Source organism: Octodon degus, unplaced genomic scaffold (genome assembly GCF_000260255.1).
Source record: "Octodon degus isolate 3935 unplaced genomic scaffold, OctDeg1.0 scaffold00005, whole genome shotgun sequence".
Taxonomy (NCBI): Eukaryota; Metazoa; Chordata; class Mammalia; order Rodentia; family Octodontidae; genus Octodon; species Octodon degus.
In genome coordinates this window covers 13,610,287-13,621,670 of record NW_004524581.1, presented here as the reverse complement: position 1 = coordinate 13,621,670, position 11,384 = coordinate 13,610,287, and the positions used below count along the sequence as shown (strand labels likewise).

General features: G+C 38.6%; 1 protein-coding gene and 1 pseudogene across 2 annotated transcripts in view; both read right to left on the bottom strand.

Annotated features, from left to right (window-relative positions):
* The window catches only part of LOC105742575, a 31,889-nt pseudogene extending 23,574 nt beyond the window's left edge, over nucleotides 1-8,315 (bottom strand).
* Adk (adenosine kinase) overlaps nucleotides 1-11,384 on the bottom strand; it is a 563,958-nt gene that overhangs the window by 359,490 nt on the left and 193,084 nt on the right. The window lies entirely within an intron of this gene.

The window sequence follows — 11,384 nt, the reverse complement described above, 5'->3', positions numbered from 1 at the left end:
AAAAAAAGAATTCTTTTGTTTTTGTTTTTTGGCGGAACCAGGGACTGAACTCAGGCCCTTGCGCTTACCAGGGAAGCACTTATTCCACTGAATAATTCTTTCCTTTGAAAAGAAAGAATGTAGTAGGATGGGATGCAGCTCAGCAGTACAGCATTTGCCTAGCATAAGTGAGGCCCTGGGCTCAATCCCGGACCACTCCCCCCGAAAATATTATGGTAAAGAATAACTTGGAAAAAGTCATAAGACAGAATTAGTATCAGACTTCAGAGTGTCTATTCACCAGCTTTCTCTCCAGCAGTGAGCGCACCCTGAGGTGAATCCTGAGTGTGCACCCACATGGCAAACTGGCCTGAGATAAAGCACGTGCTAATCTATGGGGAAAGGATACCATATTTCTGTTTTCCAAAAAAAGTTATTTATTTTATTTTCTATTAAAATGTACTTACTTTCAAATAAATAAGTGAATAAAGGCATAGTTAAGAACAGTGAATATTCTCTTAAACCACTAGAATATTCATATTGCATTTTTTAAAACATAAAGAGAACTGTACTTAAATCGGTGGAATCTTTTAATTGTGTGAAAGATAAATTTATCCTTCATCAAAAGAATTTAAAAAGTATTGAAAGAATTGACTTCATAAAATGACATTTCAATCTAGTTTGATTCTTTATTGACATCTAAAATCCAACCCCATGTACTGACTTTGAAATACGATGGTTTCACAGTAAGTGAAATAGCAATTTAAGGAACAGATAGCTCAAAACAACCTTAGAAGTATCTTAGAGTACTGAAATAGAACTACTTTGAAATGGACTTTGTCTAAAGCAAGTTATCAATGTGTATCACTTATAAATATTATAATTATAACATTATAAATAAAACATTTAGTAAGTGAAACTAATTCTTTAATGATGACAAAATTTAAAGACACCTATTACAATGATGCCAAAACTTTCTAATTCCCTAGAGTTTATAACTATACAGCATATAAATAAAGAAACTAAAGCACAGGAAGATTACAGTATAAGTTCCCAAGGTCATATGCAGCAAATAAAGCATTTGTTAATTTATATACGCTATCATGAAATGGCTAGAATTACAAAATTCAATTAATTGAAAATAGCTGTCATATTTCTCATAAGGCCATAATTGCATGTTTTTAAGCTCTAAGTACTGGACTAGGTACACAGTGTAGAAGTATTTCATCAACTTTGAACAACACACCACACTGAGTTCAGTACGTTTTTTTTTTTTTTAAACAAAAGATTTTGAAGTGAACCAAAAACCTGGAGCATAAACTTCTGGATTTTATGCTTCTATGGTATTTACACTTTAATCATCACAAAGCGTTTCAAGTCAGTGAACTGCTCATTAATAAAAGGAGCAACTCCTCTCTCCCCTTGGGAAGCAGGGGTTGAGACAGGCTCTCATTGAACTCACTATGTAGCGAAGGCTGGCTTTAAATGTTAGGCAGTTCTCTTAGGAAGACTCTGAAGTGCTGGGATTACAGGCAAGTACTACCACATCCAGCTAAGAGCAGTAATTCTTGTTCTGCATATCAGTAAATAAAGTTTGACCAAGTGGAAGGATGTCTGAAAACAGTACCGTGCCCTCAGAAGAGTCAGTTCTGCAGGATCTGCGGATTTGTTTCACGGGTGACCTACGTCTCTGATGTTTGAACTTAGCTGTAAATTTGTGGGAACATCGCACTAGCTCGCTCATTAATTATGAGTAAAATAAAAACTTACACGGCATTTATTTTATATCTAGGAGTCACAATTCTATCTTTTGTGAAAGGTATCTAATGAAAGTACTATGACTGTTCCCACTAAGTAGATAAGAAAACTGAAATTTGAAATGGCTAGGCCCATGGCCTATATTTACACCTGGTTTAATTCCACAACAAAAGCCCATTTCACTGAGCTATGCTGCAATGTAGAATACTGGGTTTTTACTACTATCTCAAATATATCACCACCAAAAATACCTATGAATACAGAAGAACTTTTAGAATTTTTTTTTTCTTTAAGCGGGGGACTGCCAGACTGGCTCTCACCAGGTCAGGGAAGTCAGCACTGCACGTCCCCTTTCTGTGTGGAATGTGGGCAGCAGGAAGGCCACCTGAAAGGGTGCAAGGGGGACTCTTCAGGAAGGGGATTGGGGGGAGAGGGAAAGAGGCAGGCTTAAGAGAGGGCTGGATGGGATTCTAGAAGAAAGGGTCTCATCAAAGCATGTTACTTTCATATATGGCAATTTCAATGAAATTCTTTATTTTGTACAATTAATAAGAGCCAGTGTTATGGTTTGGGTCTTCCTTCTCCTTCTCCTTCTCCTTCTCCTTCTCCTTCTCCTTCTCCTTCTCCTTCTCCTTCTCCTTCTTCTGTATTTTAGGGAAAGGTCTACAGGGTGTTCAGGATCTCACTACTAGATCAGACTCGTAGTAATTCTCCTGTTTATAGCCTCCCAAGAGCTGGGAACACAGGTGCATGCGTCACCACGCCCAGGCTCAATTGCCATCTCAGTGTGCCCCAGGGGCAGGGCTGGCACTGCTGGAGGAATTACATTTCCAGCTGAGGGCCTAGAGGTCATAACAATGCCTCCCACCAGTCCAACTGGAGGCCTAGAGCCCACAACGAAGTCTCATGCAGGGCCACTTCACAGATATGTGGGAAAAGGCCCAGAGGTCAGCAGTAGAAGCTAGGAAGTCTATGGCAGCAGGATGAAGGATCTGTGCTAGCAGGCTGAGGGATGTGAACTGGAGCTAGGAAGCAACGCTCCAGGTAAGCACCAGAGCTCCCCCAAAAGTCCACAGCCATCCTCAGCAACAGTGAGGTCCTGAGCTCCTCTAGCAACGAGGAAAGCCAAGTTCCCATTAGGAAAGCTAATGCGACAAGCTTCAGGAGGCTGAGCGGTACAAGCATCTTTCCCTCCGGACCCTGGAACTGATGCTCAAGATGAGGACCAGAGCTTCTCCAAAGTTCATCGAAAAAGCCAGCATGACAAGATCCCCCAGCAGAACAGCCCAAGAAAACAAGCAGCTTCCAACAGCTTCTCAAAACACCATCCCCAACAGCATTTTAGCAACTTCTCGCATTCTGCTTTTATGCTGCTGACAACAACCCTCAGGTGGGCCTCCCACACCCAGCACCATGCTAGTTTAAATCAGCTGGGTGTTAGAAGTTGACCATCAGTTAGCTAGCCACCACAGCTAGTAATTATAATAAAAATGGCAGCTCACAATACTAATGTATAGCTTCATTGACAAAGACCATCCTTATTCAACTAATTAAAAAAAGAGCCTTCACACACACACACACACACACACACACACACACACGCACACACACACACACACAACCTGTTTACATTCAACTAAATGAACTTGTGATCCGTAAGAAATAAAATGTTTCTGCTTTCGTAGGTACAAATAGAATGAAGAAAAAACGATTGTCCCAAGAGTTTATTTCCCTGATGATTATTAGTTTCAGTCACATCCAGTCGTCCTTCATAAAGTGTTTTTGCTTTGGTTTTAGGCAAGAAAGGTACAATCTCAAACTGTATTATGATTAGTGTTACGCAGTGGGGCCCTGCACCACATGAAGCCAATAGGGTGGAGGTGTATCTCTGTTTTCTGAAGTGGATAATTCTGAGGTGTACATGTACACATATACCACAATCCTACAGCACAACCATAACTGCTGAGAGAACCAAAAGCACGATGTGATAATAGGGGTAAAATAATCTATTAAGATAAGGCATAAAGTAAGGTGGAAATGACAAAACATGAATATTTTAAAGCTGAGGATTAGAGGAGGAAATAGAGAGGAAGGGATAAAATACGGAATTTGCTCTACACTGAATCTGCCACAAATAGGAAAAACTGCAGATGCATACCAAAAATATCACTTAAGATAACAAAACACTATTTTCTTCATTTCAAACTAGTAAAATTTTACAATCTAATTCAACAAAGAAAATGATCACTGAAAGGAGATGTTTATTCATATTTAAATTTTTTAAACTTTGAAGAGAAATCATGACGTGAATAGTTAATAGGACCCATGTAATTTAAATTTCTTTATTAATCCTAAAATTTGGCATTCAGAGACACCCCTTTCTAATAACAAAAAGATCTGACAGGACTCCGTGTCACTTCACCATCTGCCACATCTGCCCTTACATTTACAAAGACAGTCGTGCTCCTGACAGGTCTACAATTGCTCCAGGTGTAAGGCATTAGAACAGAACTCGCTTTGATCATTCCCATGTCATTTCTTCTTTTAAAATCTAACTAGTCTAGACTGCTCTCAGAGTCCCAGAGGTATGCCTCATAAAAAGCTTCTAATCTGTAACTATTTTTTTTAGGTGAAATAGGTCACAAGAGATAATCAGAAATACTATTTTTAATACAAAAAACCCCACTTTAATGTTTTTGCAAAAAAAAAAAATCTACAAGTAGAAGTGCAAGATGGTTGAAGTAATTTTAACTTCCAAGTACTATGACTCAACTAGAAATGCTGAATGGTTCTTGAAATATGAATTAGTTCTGTAATTCTTCGATCAGTGTGTTTCTACTGTATTCAAAGATAATTCCTCACACTTTTTGTTTAATGTTTTTAGAGACATACTATACACAGTATAAGGTTTGGGAAAGCTTTAAAACATAATTCTGAAAACTGATTCAATATATAATGTTCTAGATCAAAACAACAATTCAAAGTATCCCCTTGAGATGTAGATCTGCATGAAAACGTAAAGACGTGGCATGTAGTTCTCTCAGAACTTAATTGAAAACAAAATAAAAACATGATTACATTTGTAATACAACATAAAGCCTACTTAGCTAGGAGGAAAGTCAGAAATTGTTAAGACTGAAAGTCAGTGATTACAAAACCAAGTTAGAAATTATTTAATAGAAAATAGGATCCTGTCATTCATGAAGACACCAAGCTAAATGTTCAATCAAATGCATTATTCAGGCTTTATGGATATGATTAAGGAAGAAGCTCTGTAGTTAAAAACAAATTGTCAGGACTGAAGAGACAGCTCAGCGGTCTACGCACCTGCCTGGCAAGCGCGAGAACCTGCGTTTGATTCCGGGTATCACATGTCACGGCAGCCTGGAACCCCGGGCCCGCGGTGGCACCTCAAAACAGGGTAGGGTCGTGCATGCCTATAGTCCCAGTGCTGAGGAAGCTGAGACAAGAGGATCATTATGAATCTGAGCTATGTAGTGAGACCCTGTACCAAATAAATAAAAAATTTAAAAATAAAAAACCACATTGTAATTTCAATTGTCCAAAAATAAAATCTAAGCAAAAGTGCTTTTTGGCAAGAATGGATATAAAATGAAATAAGGGTAATTTCAATAAAATGATTTCCACTGTAGCAAAGATAGAAATAGTATTTTACCCAAAGATCTTTGCTGAAGAGAGAAAATTTTATTACATTTAGAAAGATGGTATTTACAAAAGTAGCATGAAAATGTTCATTCTTTTATTATGTCATAAAAACTCAGTCTCAATGTAGTAAGGATGTGAACACAGAATAAATAGTTGATTCAAATGCTTATCTGCTCATAGTATATCAATAAAGAATAAAAAGGTAAATAAGATATCTGATCACCAGCCCAATATGATCACAAAATGACACTTTAAAAACCAGTAAATCAATTTTGAAGAAGGTTAAAGAAGCTAATTTACATAATTTCAAACTATAGAACTGCCTTGCTTAGCCAATTAACTAAAAAATTGAGTCAGATAGTACCATAAATATCCAAAAATTTAAAAAGCACTGAAGCATCAAAGGGAACTGCTGTCCCCAGAATGCACAGAAGTCGATGTATCTGAAAACTATCACAAATACAGCTGGATACTGAACTCTCTGACGACCTCTAATTCTTGAGTTTTGAAACAGTTGAATGACATATGGACCACTTAGGCTGAGCTTGGTGGCCTGCATCTGTAATCCCAGCACTTGGGAGGCTGAGGTAGAAGGATTGTTGTGAGTTAGAGGCCAGCCTGGGCTACACAGTGATTTCACGGCCAGCCTGAACTGCACGCTGAAACCTTTTCTCAAAAAAAAAAAGGAAAAATGGAAAGAAAGCTTTTGTAATAATGAGGGAAAGAGAGATTAAAGGGAGAGAACTGGAAAAAAGAAGACTCAAGATATATTATATACAGGTACAAATTCCTTATGATGTGTGTGACCATTATGTACATCTAAACTACCAATAAAATTAATTTAAAAAACAAAAACATAGATGTGTATATCTAGAATTATGCAGAAATAAAGTAACATTGTATGTTTATATTTATATGTGGTTTCATCAGAAGTCTTCAATCTGATTTGACAAACTATTTTGGAGCTGTGGGAACATAAGCTGATATGATTGGCCACATTACTTGATGTATGTCACATTACCTGCCATATCTGACAGAACAAGATCTATGCTATAAAGGACTAACACATTTATATCAAAATCTTCCCTTGGGTCCTCTCCTAGGTAATTTCAGATTCATAAAGTGTAACTTTATTCATTTTCACAAGGCAATCAAGGGTGCAATTATAGTATCCCTAAGCTAAAGTAGAGGGCATTATTTTCAATGAACATGACTGTTTTTCTTTCTTTGGAAGACTAATCAATAAGAAGTATTCATCTATAGTTATCCATATCTTCTTTGACATCCTAATATCTAGCATGTCCAATCCCTGATTCTTTTCTGTATACTGTGCAATATACCCTGTTTTTGTTATTTACCTCCAAATGTAGTTGTGCATGCCCTATCATGAAAACATGATAGTCATTTGTCTTCTGCTTAGGAATGCATGAATTATGGTCATGTTCAGACAATCATTTCCTGTTTGTTATCTGAATTCAGCATCATTACAATGTTGCAAATGTTAAGAATTAAACTAGCTATATATTTCAATATAAAACAGTATTTGATGGCCTTTTAACACTAATAATTATGACATTAAGTTCCATGCTATGTTAGTTTCTTCTGCTGTTTAAACAAATTATTATAAACTCAACAGCTTAAACAACACAACTAGAGATAGACATGACTAATGTCCTACTCTCTCCTTCCTTCTTTTCTCTCTCTCTCTCTCTCTCTCTCTCTCTCTCTCTCTCTCTCTCTCGTTTTTTTGTGACAGGCTCTCATGATGTAACCCAACCTGCCCTCTGTCGTGTGGTGACCCTCTTCCAACAGCCTCCCAAGTGGGAGTGCTGGGATCACAAGCAGGCGCTACAATGTCTGGATGATGTCTGCATTTTCTCACTGTCTTCAACACAAACATTTTTTCTTTAAAAAAAAAAAAAAAAAAGTAGTATAACTGTCTGGGCCTGGTGACACATGCCTGTAATCCCAGCACTTGGGAGGATGAGGGAGGAGGATGGTAGCTAGTTTGAGACAAACCTGGGCTACAAAGTGAGCTCAACACCAGCCTGAACTATAAAAAAAGTAGTGCAACTGTTAAAGACACTCACCCATCTAATTTCATACTTACTAACTTCTTTCTGCTTTAAACTCCAACCTCCTGGCCCAGGGAGATAGCTCAGTGGTCTAAGCACCTGTGTGACAAGCATAGGGACCTGGGTTCCATCTCCAGTATTGCATGCCATGCAGGCCTTGCCCCAGGCCTGCCGAGCTGGCCACTGAAACCGGGTGTGGCAGGACACGCCTGTAATCCCAGTGCTGGGGAGGCTGAAACAGAAGGATCACTACAGGTCTGAGCTGCATAATGAGACCTTGTACCAAATACATATATTTAAAAAAACCAAAACACTTCAACCTCCTTATTTACTAATGAAAACTTTCAAAAAGTTGCATAAATAGCTTATAGCCTCTCATTCAGTAAAGTAACAAGACTTGAACACTAATTCATGCCCCCAAGAGCAACCCATAACCCTCCACTGCCACACTGATAACAGAATAAGTGAATCAGACAGCTAGTCCCTCCAAAAGCATATTCTAGAACATCCTCTTTAAATTAATGTGATAAATTACACCTGACATAAAATTTAACATCTTCAACATTTAAGTTCAGTCATGTTTCACTTCCCAATGGGGAAGCTGTCTAAGACATGTATCGCTGGGTGACTCTGCTGTTGTATGACCAGTGCCAAATACACTTTCCCTAACTAAGATGGCCCGGAGGTCAGTAGGCCACGTGATCTTGAACTTACCAGTACACTGTCATGGCAATCCGTGCCTAAAACCTTACGAGCAGCATGCCGTGCACAATTCCATGGCACTACATACATTTGCATTTCTGTGCTAACACCAACGTTCACCTCCACGCGTGTCATCTTGCAGAACTGAAACTATACCCACTGAACCCCTTTCTTTTCCTCCTCCTAGCTTCTGACAACCATACTACTCCTTTTGCCTCTCTGAAGTGAACTATAGTGAGTACCACAAGTAAGTGCTACAATACAGTACTGTGAGTGGCTTAGTTCACGTAGGATAAGGATCTCAAAGTTGATTTGTGCTAAAACATGGACTCAAATTCTCTACTTTTGAAAGACGAATACTATTCCATTGTGTGCATATCACATTTTGCTTACTGACTTGTCCACTCAAAGACACTTGAATTGCTTCTACCTTTTGGCTATCATGAATAATTTTGTTTAGAGTTAGGGTTCAAATATCTCTTTGAGACTGCATTTGATTCCTTTGGACACATGTATCTATGTTAGTCTATTTGGACTACATATAACACCAAAACACCGCAGACTAAGGGACTGGACTGATGAAACAACAGGAATTTATTCTTCATAGTACCTGAGGCTGGAAAGTTGAAAGTGCCAACAGATTTGATTCACCAAATCCTCAAAAAGTAGAGACAGGCAAACAAGGTTTCTATGTACCTCTTGCAAAGCACTACATTGTTTAACCTCAGTTAAGTTCCAAGAGGTCCTGTCTCAGTCTACTACCACATTCCGAGCCTGCTTTCACAATATGAACTTTACAGAGGTAGAAACATTTGGCCCCTAATATACTCAGAAGTGGAACTGTGTGAGCTCATGGTTAATTCACATTTAATTTATAGAGGAGCCGCTGTCTTGTTCACCATAGCAGCCATACCATTCACATTCCTACCCACACGGTTCCCATCTCTCCACGGCCTTGCCTACAATCATATTAAGTTCCTCATTTATTTCTGTTTCCAGAGTAGACCTAGGGGTGAAATGGACAGCAGATTTTTTTTTTTTTTTTTGGTACTGAGGATTGAACTTGGGACCTTGCGCTTGCCCAGTGAGCCACTTATGCCACTGAGCTATATCTCCAGCATGCATAACTTTTTTTTAAAAAATGCATTTAGTACAGGGTCTCACTACACACATCAGACTCATAGCAATCCTCCTGTTTTCAGCCTCCCAAATGCTGGGATTACAGGCGCACTTTGAACCCCAGTCCCTGCATCTGCCTAAGCAGGCTCTTTAATCCACTGAGCTATCTGGCTGGCCCCTGCCAACTTTTAAGAGAATTACACTTCATATAGATAATAATGAGTCTAGAGAGAAGAGCAGAATTGTTTGGTTTTCAAGTCAGAAGCTACCATTACCTGGTCCCTTTTAGTGCAGTTCTTCTTAGGGGCTTCAACAAAAAGCCAGAAAAAAATTCTTAGAGAGCACGCTGACTAACCTCATATGAGCATATGAGGCCCGGGGGTCTAAGGCTGGGATTAGGTCAGGAAACGGAAGCTACTTGAGGAAATTTCCTTTCATTTCCCTAGTTCAAACTACAAACTTCCTAAACTTGAGGCCCTGGGATGAAAGACCCTTGAGAAAAGCGAAGTGCCACAATTCAAAGATGAATTGAGGGGTGAGGGATGTAGCTCAGTGGCACAGCACCTGCCTGCCAACTGAAAGTCCTGAGTTCAATTCCCAGCACACATAAAAAAAGATGAATTGAACAGCGTGCTGGAAATATACTTGGAATGGCATACAGAATTTGCCTTTAAGTTTTCATAAACTGCAAAAATCACATATGACTAATAAAGTATTTTATTCTGGTTCCCATAAATTTATCTTTGTTGGGTGGAGAGGACCACTCTACAGCATATTATTATTGTCCTTCACTGTTCTCTCTCTATCCTGCCTCCCATATCTCCAAATCCATTTTCATTACCATGAAAGCTTCAAGGACACAAATTTAACCCATTATTATCTTTTGTTTTTTCATCTAACACTCATTAACAGGATAAAAGTACACTGAGGAACAACGAGACAAAAAGAAGAAAGGTTGGCATGGGGTGAAAGTGGGAAAATGCTAAGATTCACACTGCAAGCATGAACTCTTAAAGTAGGCAACCTGGTCTGAGAGCGCAAGTGCTTTACATGCGTCTGCAAGCTGCTCGGGCTGAGTTGCTCTGCACGGAGGCTAACAGTGACTGCCAGTCTGGGATACAGCAAGATTTCAATCCCAAATATATATCATTAACAACAAATTAAAATATCAGATACATGACTGAACATTTCAAGTTTATTTTAACATGTTAAAGGTAAGAACAAAGAAGCCATAATGAGACTATGCTGTTACAATGCATAGAAGTACTGTGAACTACACCAAGGAAAAACACTGAATGATGTTGGCTTCATTAACGAGAACAACATTCAACAGAAATCTGGGAAAGAAGTTAGAATTATTGTACTAAAATACAATACTATGACTACATCTGAAGGAAAGAGATGGAAAGGAAGGAGGGAGGGAAGCAGACAGTCATTTAGATTTTCAGATTCACAATTTTCAACTGTTTGAGTTCTTGAAATTTGTTAAAATAAAAAAGAACCATTCACCAATGGGGAAAAAAAAATCAAAGCAGGCCACTCAGTGAGAACTGACCTATGACTACAATAAGCAGGATTCTGAGCTAACTTTTATACACCTGATCCCCAGTACGAAAGAAAAGAAAGAAAAAAAAAAGCGAGTGAGCTTCTTCATACCTTTCAATATTTCAAGTTTAAAAAGAGCACTAACTCTAACTCAACATTAGCTTAGGCTACTACTTGGAAGTGTTTCAAAATGTGCTCAGTTACCCGCTGGAAGATATAAATACAGGTATATGGATTCACATACAGATATATAAGGAAGATACAGACATACGCAAAATGTACATGCAGATTAACAGTTAAGATACACCTACCAGATTAAAAAAAACATATTCCTACATAGCAAGGTAGCTCAGTGGTGGTATACTTGCTGACCATGCATAAGGCCCCAGGTTCAAGCTGCAGTACTGCTCCCCACCCCATAAAAAGAATCTTATATTAAGAAATTTAGGGAACTGGGAAATAGCTCAACAGCTTAAGCACTTGCCTGGCCAGTGCAAGGTCTCAGTATGATCCCCAGCACCACAAAAAAGGAAGAAGGAA